Raw genomic sequence first — 12,189 nt, 5'->3', positions numbered from 1 at the left:
AGCTTACTTCATTGCTATGGGATTTTGTCGTCATGTTCAGTTATGGATGCTTTGGGGCACAGTGTTTTGTGATGTGCACATCGTGCTGTCACGTCAACAATGACCCCATGGTGGTGTGTGCATCTATCCTCCCATTTCACTGCCATGTGCCTGTCATGCAACTTACCAAGCAGCCAGGCACGTCATCCTGCATGTCACTCCATGTAGCCTGGTAGCGTAGTGTTCCGCAGGACGATTGAGTCATGTGTTGATCCAGGATATCGGGCACAACAATGTGTGATGATCTTGCTGGCGTCACATACCATCTGCACATTGATGGAGTGGTATCGCTTGCGGTTGCGGTACGCCACCTCCATGGCATGCGGGACCACCAACTACACATGGGTGCAGTCGAGGGCACATATACAATTTGGCATGCCTGCCAGTGCATGGAAGCCAACTTTTGTGTCAAAAATCTCCTGGGGAGTATGTGGTAGGGATATGTGGGCCCTTGTGTGCTTCAGGAGGGCATCCAACACTTGGTTCAGCATGCAAGAAAATAAGGGTTGTGATATGCCATGCATGTGCCCCACTGTGTGGTGGTAGGTGCCTGTGGCAAGGAAGTGGAGCACCGACACTACCTTCAGAAGAGGGGGGATGGCGGTGCGTATTTCTATGAGGCTGACAATGTCGTTGTGTATCATGTCCACGATGATGGTGATGGTGTCCCAGTCCAGATGGTACAGGGTGTGGATCTGGTCAGGGATTAGGTTGAATGGACTGGCTCTGATGCGAGGGATTGGGGACTGCCTGCGTGGTACCACTGGCTGCACTGATGGGGCATGCTGGGCCTGTCTCACCCTCCTTCTCCTCCTGCGTCTCCTCTGTGGGGCCTGCTGTTGCTGTTGTTGCTGTTGTAGCAATGCAAGCATGTCCTCCATCCCCAGTATTGCTACTATTAGTGGAATCATTTTGGTGTGGGAAGGGGTGTGTTGTGTGGGTGTGCTCCTTGTGTGCTAGGCCAGACTCCATTGCCTCCACCTGTGCTGACTGTGTGCACCTGTGACAGTTGGGAACACTGCACATAGCAGTTTATGGGTGCTTCGCGATGCCGGTATTGCCGGCATGCCGGTATCCCCTATTAGCGCCTTCATGATGCCGGTATTTGCATGTCCGCCCGACTTGTGATGTCCTCCTGTTAGCGGCATCCCGGTATTGCCGGCCTGAAGGCCCACGTGCCCGCTTCATTGCCGCTATTAGAGGCACTGTTATTAGCGGTGCCTCTAATACCGGGTTCTTAGGTAGGAATAGCCCGGAGTGGTATGCGATGCCGGTAATCCTTTACCGGCATCGTTTTTCCTTTACCTCCAACCTCGTAATGACCCCCAGTGCCTTCAGAGGGTGCTAAAAGAGGTTTATAGAGCTGTAACATTTTCCATTTGCACCACCAGTGAAGAGAGGTCAGGCCTATCTGATATTAGCAGTTGGGACCCAATTTGAGAGCCTGGATATCTGTTTCCATATACATTATTGTATTTTAGACAAAGCATCACCAGTAATCAAATGGCAGATTTCTGATCCATACATAAGCAAAGGGATGATTTTTGCTTTGTAGAATCATACAAGTGGTGTTATTGAAAATCTGCTATATTTATGGTGTATTCATTTCATCTGGGATGCTAATTGAGTTGTGTTTTCATGCCGTTTATTTATAATAAACATTTTATTGGGAAATGCACAATAATGGAATCCTAAGTGCACTCATCACTTCTATTTTACTATTATCAATTTTCCAAGTATAACCTTAATTTTATTGTGTTGATTTTACAAAGTGTATGAATTTTGTCTTTTTGACATTCATCACAAGGTCATAATTTGCTTTTGTAAATTAATAAAACGTGTTTATCATACATTGTAATTCCAAATGCGTGTGGCCTAATGAGACCACCTCATCTGTATAAGCGAGCCAACCTATGTTCAAATTATATAGGCTTGGCGGGATGAAAGATACCTGTAGGAAATAGTCGTTTAGCTCTCAAAAGTTAAACAGGCACGGAGCCAGTGTGCACCTTTGTCATAAACCACAGTAAGGAAGGATCTGTTTGGAGCATTTTTTATTTAATGGTGATGTGAAGCAGCCTCCATGCCCACACGCTTGCAAGTGGAGCATGACTCAGCAGAACTGGATTGCAAGATTCATTCTGTGTTGACTTTGGCATGCCAGCCAAGCATGTCATGCTGGTGAAGCCGATAAGTGTTACAAGCCTTGAACTTCGTACGCATTATTTAGACAAGTGAGTCCGTTGGATTACGTCAGACTGGCGAGCGCTGCTACAACTATTTCTTTGAGTGGAAAGATTAGAAGAAGTATGCAATTAGCAGAGGGCTTTTCACGACAGTTTTAGATCTTGAAATGTTTACAGAATGTACATATGTGTTCGAGAATACATCCTCCAAGAATGACTGCTCTGTATGTTTTCTTTCTTGAATGCACAAGGGTAATATATATTTTACAGGAAAGGTCATGAATGCGGAAGTTCAAAGTACAGAAGCATAGATCTGACAGGGTCAACGGCACGGTGAGTCTTTAGCTCAAAAATGTTCTTAGGCAAACGTAGCTGGATGTTTCAGAACTCACCCGTAATTCTGCTGTTACAATAATGAAGCACGCAGTGGGCCTCATTACGAGGTTGGAGGTAGCCATGCCCTCAATAAGGGCATGGCTACCCCCAAACTCGGGTCCGGCTCCGGGTCCTGCGAAAGGGGAATTACCTGGCCATTCCGACCTAGCAGGCCTGGTAAATCCCCTTGCACGGGACCCGGAGCCGGTACCTCCCCATTCCCATTTGAGTCCCCATAGGGCTCAATGGGAATGGGGAGGATGGTAGCAGCGGTACTGTTCAGAACGGTACTGTTGCTACCATCCAGTTCTGCTCACGGGTGCCGCTCAGCACGCCTGGTCTGACTATGCTTGCAGAGCAGCACCCACGAGCAAAACTCGTAATGTGGCGGTATGGTAACAAAGGCGCCGGTAGCACTACTGGCACCGTTGTTGCCTTACCGCCACAATCATAATGAGGCCCAGTGTCCCTATTGAAATCCTGCCAGAACTCTATATGTCATTTAAGAAAATGCAAGGAATCATGCCAACCAGTGTGCTTTTTGGTTTTATTCCCTGTCCATGGCCCTCATTACGATTGCAAGAAAGACTAGAGACTATCGAGACATACCTGAGCCGGAAAGAGACAAGCACCTTTCCAAAAGAAAGTATGTCCACAAGGTTCACACTAGAGGACCCACTGGGGTGTAAGAAGGCCCGGAAGAGAAAGAACTCTTCTGACCCCCCGGACCATACAGACGGGGCGGAAATGAAGACCCCTGAGGCTACCGACGCCTTCTTAAGACTGCAACTGCATTCATACAAAAGTTGGGTGTGCCGAGCCTCAAGACCCCCTACCCAGGGGAAGATAATATGGGCAATGAAGAGCAATTTTCAGAAGAGGAGCCCACAGGGTCCCTGAAATCCTCCCAAGAGGAAGACAATAAGGAGGAGGAAGAAGAGGTACAACTTCCACCCAGGAAAAGTTGAGAAAGCTCAACAACACGGAGGACGAAGAAGGGCCTGTAGATATGTTCCAACCAGGGGACATTCAAAAGCCGAAGTCCTCGGAGTAGTTGCCATCACCCAGGGTTACTTTTTACATTTTTTTTATTATTAAGTGATTTATAAATGGTTATACAAAAGACAACCTTTAGCCACATTGAAATCCAAATCGAAATTTAAAAAAAAGAAAGCAATAAAATCCATTCACGTAGATAGTAATAAAAATGTACACACAGAAACATGTACCACATAAAGGAGTCCGGTATCAGGACCATATTGGTTCATCTATTACTCCACCTCTCCAGAGTTCTCCTTAATAATGTCAAAGATTGTGATCAGTAGTTTGGCCAAAGCCGATGTTATGGCTACCTTTTCCCCAGCCAGAAGGATCTTCCACCATTGCTCAGTTGATCTCCGACCATATTTAACAATTACTTCATTCATTAGTGTTGTTCGCTGAATGTCTAACACAGGGCAGCTCATAACGAGATTCTTTCGTGTTTCCACCGAATCTGATTCTTGACATAATCTACATGTTACCAGTTTTTCCTTGCCTTTCTTCTGCCATTGAACTTCTCTAGTCGGAAGCAGGTTTAGTCGAAAAAGCAAACATTGTTTCCTGAAAAGCCAGTTGGGGAATAGTTGTAAGTATCTGGGAATAGTATTCAGTTTCTGCGATTCCTCAATCATTTTACCATAACCTTTGTACTTAGATCTTTCTTCCAGAGTAATTATCCAATCCTGAGTGAACAATTTCTTTTAAGTTTTGTCCGGATTCCCAACCAGAGTTTTTGTGGATTCTCCTAGATCTGCCAGTGTTGCCTTGCAGTTAAACTCACAGTCCACAGTGTTGGTTCCTTTCCTAAAAACAGGGCCTTTTTCAAGACTGCAAATCCCCCTTTGGGGTTTCTTCCATACACTTCCTAAAAAACAACAAGGTTTTCCAAGGAACTAGGTCCTTAAGTAACATCAGACCCAGTTCCATGCAAGCAGCCTGTGTGGGGGTTGATTTAGGTAAACCCAGGACGAAGAGACTTTCGATCTTTGGACAATTTTCCATTTTGAAGTTGAAAGAAAACTCTGCACCATAAGATAGAATTGGGGCAACCTTCAAGCGGTTAAAGGCAAGCACCAGGAGCATTGATAATCCACCAAATCTTCTTAAGAGCATTCACGCTTGAGCCGATAAATTCTGAGTTTTTCTCCTAAGCAAGTCCAGTCTTGGGGCGTCGGTGGCACTAGTGTTCATACAAACTCCCAAATAGGTGAGAGATTTTACCACCAGCATTTTTACACCCTGGAGTTGCTATTCAAGCGTTTTTTTTACTCCACATATCCTATGTTCCCCCAACGGCAGGATCATTGATTTTTTGGGATTGATCATAAAACCGTTTGATTCGATGTAAGATTGAAGCGCTTCCAATTGTCTCTGTAACACAATAGGGGATTGGTCCGCCAAGGCGTACAAAAGTCTTCCGATGGTAATGTTTGCAACTTTGGGAGGGAAGCATCTAATATCTGAGAAGGCTTGGTCAATGTCCGAGATAAACAGGCAACGTTGCTTCAAGCCCTTATTAGTCTGTAGGGTCTTAGTCTGAAGACCCCGCATATTCAGCCTGATCTTCAGATTAGTATCTGTGTATAGATCCTGTATTGGTTCAAGCAGGTTATTGGGGCATCCCCATTGATGTAGCTTGTCCCATAGTTTCGGGCGCATTATCATGTCAAACGCCTACGTTAGGTCGACAAGCGCCAGGTTGATCTTCTCATTATTGTCTCTCTCTGTTCGAGCCTTGAGTAGATTCAAAATAAAGGTGTTTAAGGACGGCCCTACTGCTTTCACAAAACATGCTTGCCAAATATCTCAGTGACCTGAGATAAATGTCCACTTCACCACAGATTTCAGGATTAAAGAGGCAAAAATCTTTCCCAGGACATCCAACAAAGCGATGGGACGATAGTTGGACGGGTCTGTTCTTACACCTTTTTTGTAAATGGGAACAATGATTGAGGACTTCCAGGAGTTTGGGACCCTTCAGGACTTAACAATATGTTCAAACATGATGGAAAAAAAGTTGTCCCATTGTGCTTTGTCTTGTTTCAGGATGGAGTTACTCAGGCCATCCAGCCCAAGGGCCCAAGAGTTAGATGACTTGTTTATTATCTCGAAAATGGCATTTGGTTGGGGGGTCAAAGGCATCCCACTTCCTGTCTTTTGGCTGATGAGAGATTACAGAATGATTCTCATTCTTCTGGTCATTACATTTTCCGAAGTATGTGACCCAAGTCGTTGCCGGTATGGAAGTTAATGTGAGCACCTCCTGTGGAGTGTCCAACTGATTAATTAAGGCCCACATATCTGCCGTATTCCTTACTTTTAATTTATTCAGCATTTCTTTTGCATCTTTTCTCAGCTGATTTTTTTTGTACAATCTACGCCAATTTTGATATTGTTGCAGTACCTTAGCCTTTAACAAGTCAGCTTGAGGTGAATTATTCTTGGTAATATCCTGCCACCACAGGGTCATAAACATGACGGTGTATAATTCTCGAGTGGTTTAACCATCCCTTCTTTGTCCCAAACTCGAAGAAAAGGTTCAGGTAATTGAGTCTTTTCACCTCACTGGTCTGTTCAGATTGAATAATCATATTTTTGAGATTTTTGGTTAAATCATTTAGATGATGGGTTACAATTTGCAGTCTGTTACGACCTTGCATAACTTCCATATTTAAGGGATAAACCTGAGCATTTTGCTACGTGACCATGGATAGTAACAAACTCAGCAGGTTATGATCATTGGCCGTCATGTTTTCAACTCTCATTGTGTTTGCCAGTGAAAACATAGTTTTCGAAATACAGATATAGTCCAGAATCTTCCCACCGTTCTTACCATTCCTGGTGGTATGCCCGGAATATCTCTAGAGACGTTACCATTGAGGATAACCAGGTCTATCAGGTCTATGGTCTGCTTCAATTGGGATCCTCGTTTCTCCAGGGGTGTCGCTTTTATGGGGTCAATATCTGTGCATTTACCATTTTTATCTAGACATGTGCAGTTTAAATCCCCACATAATATAAACCAAGACTCTCTCCAGCGGGTTCGGCATTTATCTATATGTTTCGCCACCAGAGTCTGGAAGTTGAGACTGCCATACTAGCTGGGTTCCAGTATAGATTCATCAGAATCAATGTTTTCTTCGTCTTGTTGTCCCTGACGATCAATTTTCCCCACCAATCAGAGGATTTGGTGTTATTTCCTCCTCCACTGTAACTTGTAACTGATCCTTCGTCAGGATCAGAAGACCTGATATTGGTCGGCCCATTGGTCCTGTTACTGCAGGGTTAAGGTAAACCGAGAAGCCATCAATCACTGGAGCCAACCTTAACCATCTCTCTTGGAGACATATTAGGTTGTGTTCTTCAATTCTGGACCCTCCTTTAGTGAACCGGTGTGCATGGACTCTGCTATTCCAACTCGCCACAGTGGGAGGACTAAAGTCTGTCTGCTGAACAGTCTATGACATTTTAATTTTGTCTGCCACTAGACCCATCAGCCACTTCCAATTTTCTTATGTTCCCTTTATCTCAGCTCTCAGAGCTTCTTTTCTGAAGTTAGGAAAGTTTTTTCCTCTCTCCAATGGTTCCGTTCTTGTCCACAGTCTCTTGAATGCTTCTGTTCCTGTCCATGTTCCCTAGAATTCATTCTGTCAGTATAGTTATCAGAGTTCCTGCTGTTTCGATGACTATAACTTCCCCGTTATTTTGGAGAAGCTCTTCTCAGTGATCTAATTTTTACCATTTGCTCGGTCAAATCGAACCCCAGTTGTCTCAACCGACCAGCTTCTTCTTTCAGGAGTTGTGCAATCAGTGGTGTGGTGGGATAAATCGTCACCTTGTCTGTACGCATGTCATCAGAGACTTTAATTATAGCTAAATCATCTGAAACCAAGAGTCTTAGTGATGGGACATGATGAAATAGTCTTAGAACATTCCCTCTATTTAAAATCAGTCTATCGGATGATTTTATAAATCTTTCTAACAAAAGACCATCTGGGTGATAAATGTCAGATTGTTTGCTAGGCTCTGATCTTTCTGGTCTTTCTTTGATCTCTAAACCGGGTAGGCAATTTTTCGATCCATTTCCTGGCTAGTTCTCATTGGTGATCTTGTTAATTTAAGTGGTGAAATTACATACTGTTTCCCACAGCCCCCCACAGGTGACTTTTTGACTTCATACAGAATCTTGGGGATGACCTCCTCATTTTCAAGTTGAATATTTGGGTAGTCTTGAAGTTTTTCCACTACGTGTTCGGGCAAATTACTGTTTTTTTGAGATAATGCACTCAGTTCCTTGACTTCCTCTTCTTCAGAGTGCAATAGTCCTTCTACTTGCCATGTTACACAGGGGTTCTTTTGAGTCACTGCCCTCCTCAAATCCATCAAACCTTCTAATTGTAAAGGGGATGCCTGCCCGGCTCAGGTCATTAAAGACTGTGCTGCTTCCCTTGCCCCACTTATCACTGCCTTCATCAACTCTGCCTTCCAGTCTGGCATCTCTCAACTGGACTCAAGGAAGCGTGGGTTCGATCGCTCCTAAAAAAACCTTCCCTCGACCCATCGGTCCCCGGGAACTAGAGGCCCATCACTTCTGTGCCCTTTCTGCTGAACATTCTGGACAAAGCAGTTTACCTGCAAGTTCACAAATTCATCGACGCTAACCACCTTCTTGACCTTCGGCAGTCCGGCTTCCGGCCACGGCATGGCACTGAAACAGCTCTGCTTGACCTACAAAATCAAATGGACGACCTCAGAGACCCAGGCAAACCTGCGCTCCTTCTTCTCCTGGATTCTTCCGCTGCCTTTGATCTGGTGGATCACAAGACCCTCTGCCATCACCTCTCCACCGCAGCTAATTTCTCCCCAAGGGCCCGTGCATGGATAACTTCCTTCCTACAGGAAAGAGTGACAAAGGTTTTCTCGGAATCTTCTTGTGCCAACCTAGTCTCATTAAGTGTGGGGTCCCACAGGGTTCTTGCATAGCTCTCAACCTCTACAACCTCTTCACGAGGCCCCTGTTCAAAATCTTGGATGCCCTGGGCATCTCATACACGAACTATGTAGATGACACCCAGGTGCTCATCCCCCTCTCGGGTGATTATTTGTCTGACGTAAACACCCTCAACTCCATCTACTCAAAGATCCAATCTTGGATGGCAGAAAACTGGTTATGCCTCAACAGTGAGAAGACTGAACTTCTGTTAATTGGATCACCGTCCACCTTGGGTAAATTGGACAAACAATACTGCTCCTTTGCAGTGGATAACATCCCCATCGTTGTCTCCCAAGTCATTAAGACGCTGGACGTTTATATTGAACCTTACTTAACCATGAATAGTCAGGTTAATGCAATAACTTCCTCCTCAGCGTACCATTCCAAACTTCTTAATGCAGCCAGACCTTTCCTATCCCACATAATTGCCTCACCATTGCCAGGGCAATAATTGGGTCAAGGCTGGACTACTGTAATGCCCTCTTTGTAGGGACCTCCTGCAAAAATCTGGCCAAACTTCAACTAGCCCAAAATAACGCTTTGAGTGCTGCAACTGGCATCTCAAGAAGGGACCACATTTCTGACGTCAGGAGGAAGGTCCACTGGCTCCTTGTCAAGGAAAGGATTGTCTTCAAAACACTAGCCATGATGCACAAATGTCTTCACAGACTGGCTCCTCCCTACCTAGCTCAAAGAATTGCCCTCCACACTCCATCCAGACCCTCCAGGGCTGCTCATTCCAACAGGATCACTGTACCCCTTACCCGCAGAGTGCATGCGGGTGGTACTAGCTTCCCAAATATGGCTGCCACTTTCTGGAACTCCCTGCCCCCTCAGATATGGTTGATTGACTCCCATGCAGCCTTCAGGAAAGCCATCAAAACTAGGCTCTTTGTTTGACATTCCACATGTTCTATCTGTGTGCTGCATTATTTTTGCTACTAACCAGCTGTTACCACGATATCCCTGTTGGGTGGGATTTTTTCGTCGAACCCTGAATGTTTCTGTGTAAATTTAAGTGAGCATACTGTACTAATTAATTTCTACTGGGCTGCATTCCTGTAACCCCGAATCAAGCCTGCTTACGTTCCCTCATAGCGCCTCAATGCCTTTGGGCTGTAGTGCGCTCTATAAATCCAAAAATAAATAAATAAATGTACACCCACTGCTATTCCATTGTGTTTAATAGCACGAGATGAAGGATTTGTTTTATTAAAAGTTACTGGTCCTGACGATTTGTTATTCTGTTCTGATGTTTGATTGTTTTCAGAGTGGAGATTCTACTTCCTGATAATCCACTGCTTCTTCGTAGTTCTGATCGTCAATCTCTTGGGATTGATCGCTATTTTCACACTGATCTGAAATGGAGTATGTCTAGATTTCCATTAAATCGATTGAGGATTTCTCGTTTAACTCCTCTTCTCCCACTGGGGCCTCCTGTTTCTTGGTGGTTGAGATTGTTCCAGTTTTGATAATGGTGGGAAGTTCAGATATAGGATTTTTAAGTCCTTCTGAACTGATTTGAGTTGCTTTAATTGGTAACATAAGGTTTTTAATAAATTGGTGCGTGCCTTTAACTCTTTGTTTACTCGCTTGTTTCTCATTTTTAGATTTCTTTACCAGAAGCGGCTTGGCCCCTACTGTTGTTACTGTCGACCTTTCTTGTGTTTGCACAGTTTTAAGTATTGTAACTTCTTTACCCTTGACCAGCCTTTGAGAGGTCTTCAGATTGTTAAATATGGAACATATTTGAGTTGGACATTTCTGTGTTTTTTGCTTCGTCCTTGTGTTGTGTGTCCTCTGACTGTGATGTAATCTGTTCTTTGGGTAAATTCTCCTTTAGTGGTTCCTCTATAATACTGCTTGTGTCAGGTTCAGCCATTTTAAGGGGGTTCGTTGGATTTTTCACGATAGTAAGACAAGGGGCCTCATCAGATATTTTAGCCGAAGAGTCGAAATTAGGTAATCCTGCTCCAGCGTTAGCAGATGCTAGGGAGTCTGAGTTCACACTTCTCACTCCCATAATGTCTGAGCCAGTAATCTCTGGGGTACCAATTTGGGAGTTGTTCGTTTTTTCCAGTGATGTTGACTGGTTTCTAAACTCCTGTATGTCAAACAATCTTGATTTCCTGCGATTTTTCTTTTCAATAATCAGGGGATCAAGTATAGTATGCATCAAGGTAGCTACATTTGCGGTGATGTTATCTAGGTCTTTTTGGATAGCAATTACAAAGCCCTCCACAAACACCATTCATTTTTGACTGCAGCATGGCAAGCATGGTTGTCTGGTCTTTCAGCTGGTCCCCTATCTGCTTATAGATCGTCACAAATGGGGCCAGAATGGATGTAAGTGTTGTTATAGTTGTAAAGTTCATTTCTTCATCCATGTTTTTTTGGTCTTGTTTAGTCGTGTTCGTTCCTTTATCCAGAAATACCACAGGATGATGATTCTGGCGCCCCGTTTCTTCATTCATCTGTTGGTTAGGTATACGGATATGCCACCATCCAGGCTTATTGCTAAATGCCGAAAACCTATATATTGTGGCTCTTTTGTTATAATTTGCAGATTGGCGAGTATGCGTTCCGTGTAGCTGTGTGGACTGTGTGAAGTTTTTAAATGGGGCGGATAACATTTGGTGGGCAGGGGGGTTTCTTCCTAAATTGGAAGCCTCCCAACTCAACCTGAGAGGCACTCTCCAAAAGTAATGTATCTGATATTTATTTCCCACCACTGCCATGAGGGGGCACATTACCCCAGCTTTGAGTAGCTTCCTGTTGGTACGAAAAGTCTGATAGGTCTAATCTTGACAGCCCAGACGGTCTCCATGCTTCTCCTTTCTTGTGTCAGTACTTTAGATAGAGATTGTTCTGTGTGTTCATTATGGACCCCTGCGTTATGGGTACTGTTTTTAGTCTCTTCTGTCAATTTCTGTACATTATCTTTCCTGCTCAACCACTCACAAACTTGTTTTGCTGAGCCCGTTGGTTGAGCAGGCATATCTGTTGTCAATGGAACTGCAGGTATAGACTCTACCACTAAAATGGGCGTTCTTGTTTGATTCAGTGATTCAGTGTTAGGCACATTGTTACTTGAATTGTCTAATATTGTTTCCTTGATCAATGGCACCACATTGTCTAAAATTGACTTTGGAGCTTGATCCAGTCGGGCGAGTTACCCGCTAGTGCACTTGCTTGCTGAAGAATTTGAAAGTGGGTCTCGCTACAACCTTCGGTTCGGCGAGAGGGCAGGAGCCCGTCTCCCTCGCAGCATTGACTACAGCTGATCTGAATGGCCCCCACCACACCGACATCTGTAAGAGGATTCAATTCAGCACTACAGCTAAGTTAACGCCTAGTCTAGAATACTGAATGAAAACCCTTATTGATATATCTTTATGTCCAGTTCATGCGTTCTGGATGACTACCCCTATATAACACCCCTCTCTTGGAATCCCCCTGACCCCACTGAGCCAAGAAGTAGTTCTGTTTTGCAAGTTTAAAAGGTTTATTTGATAATTTAAAATATATATATATCACACTTTATAATAAATTAAT

The sequence above is a fragment of the Ambystoma mexicanum genome, chromosome 6p, assembly GCF_040938575.1.
Source record: "Ambystoma mexicanum isolate Mex_15411 chromosome 6p, UKY_AmexF1_1, whole genome shotgun sequence".
Lineage (NCBI taxonomy): Eukaryota > Metazoa > Chordata > Amphibia > Caudata > Ambystomatidae > Ambystoma > Ambystoma mexicanum.
This window is presented reverse-complemented; position numbering follows the sequence as displayed.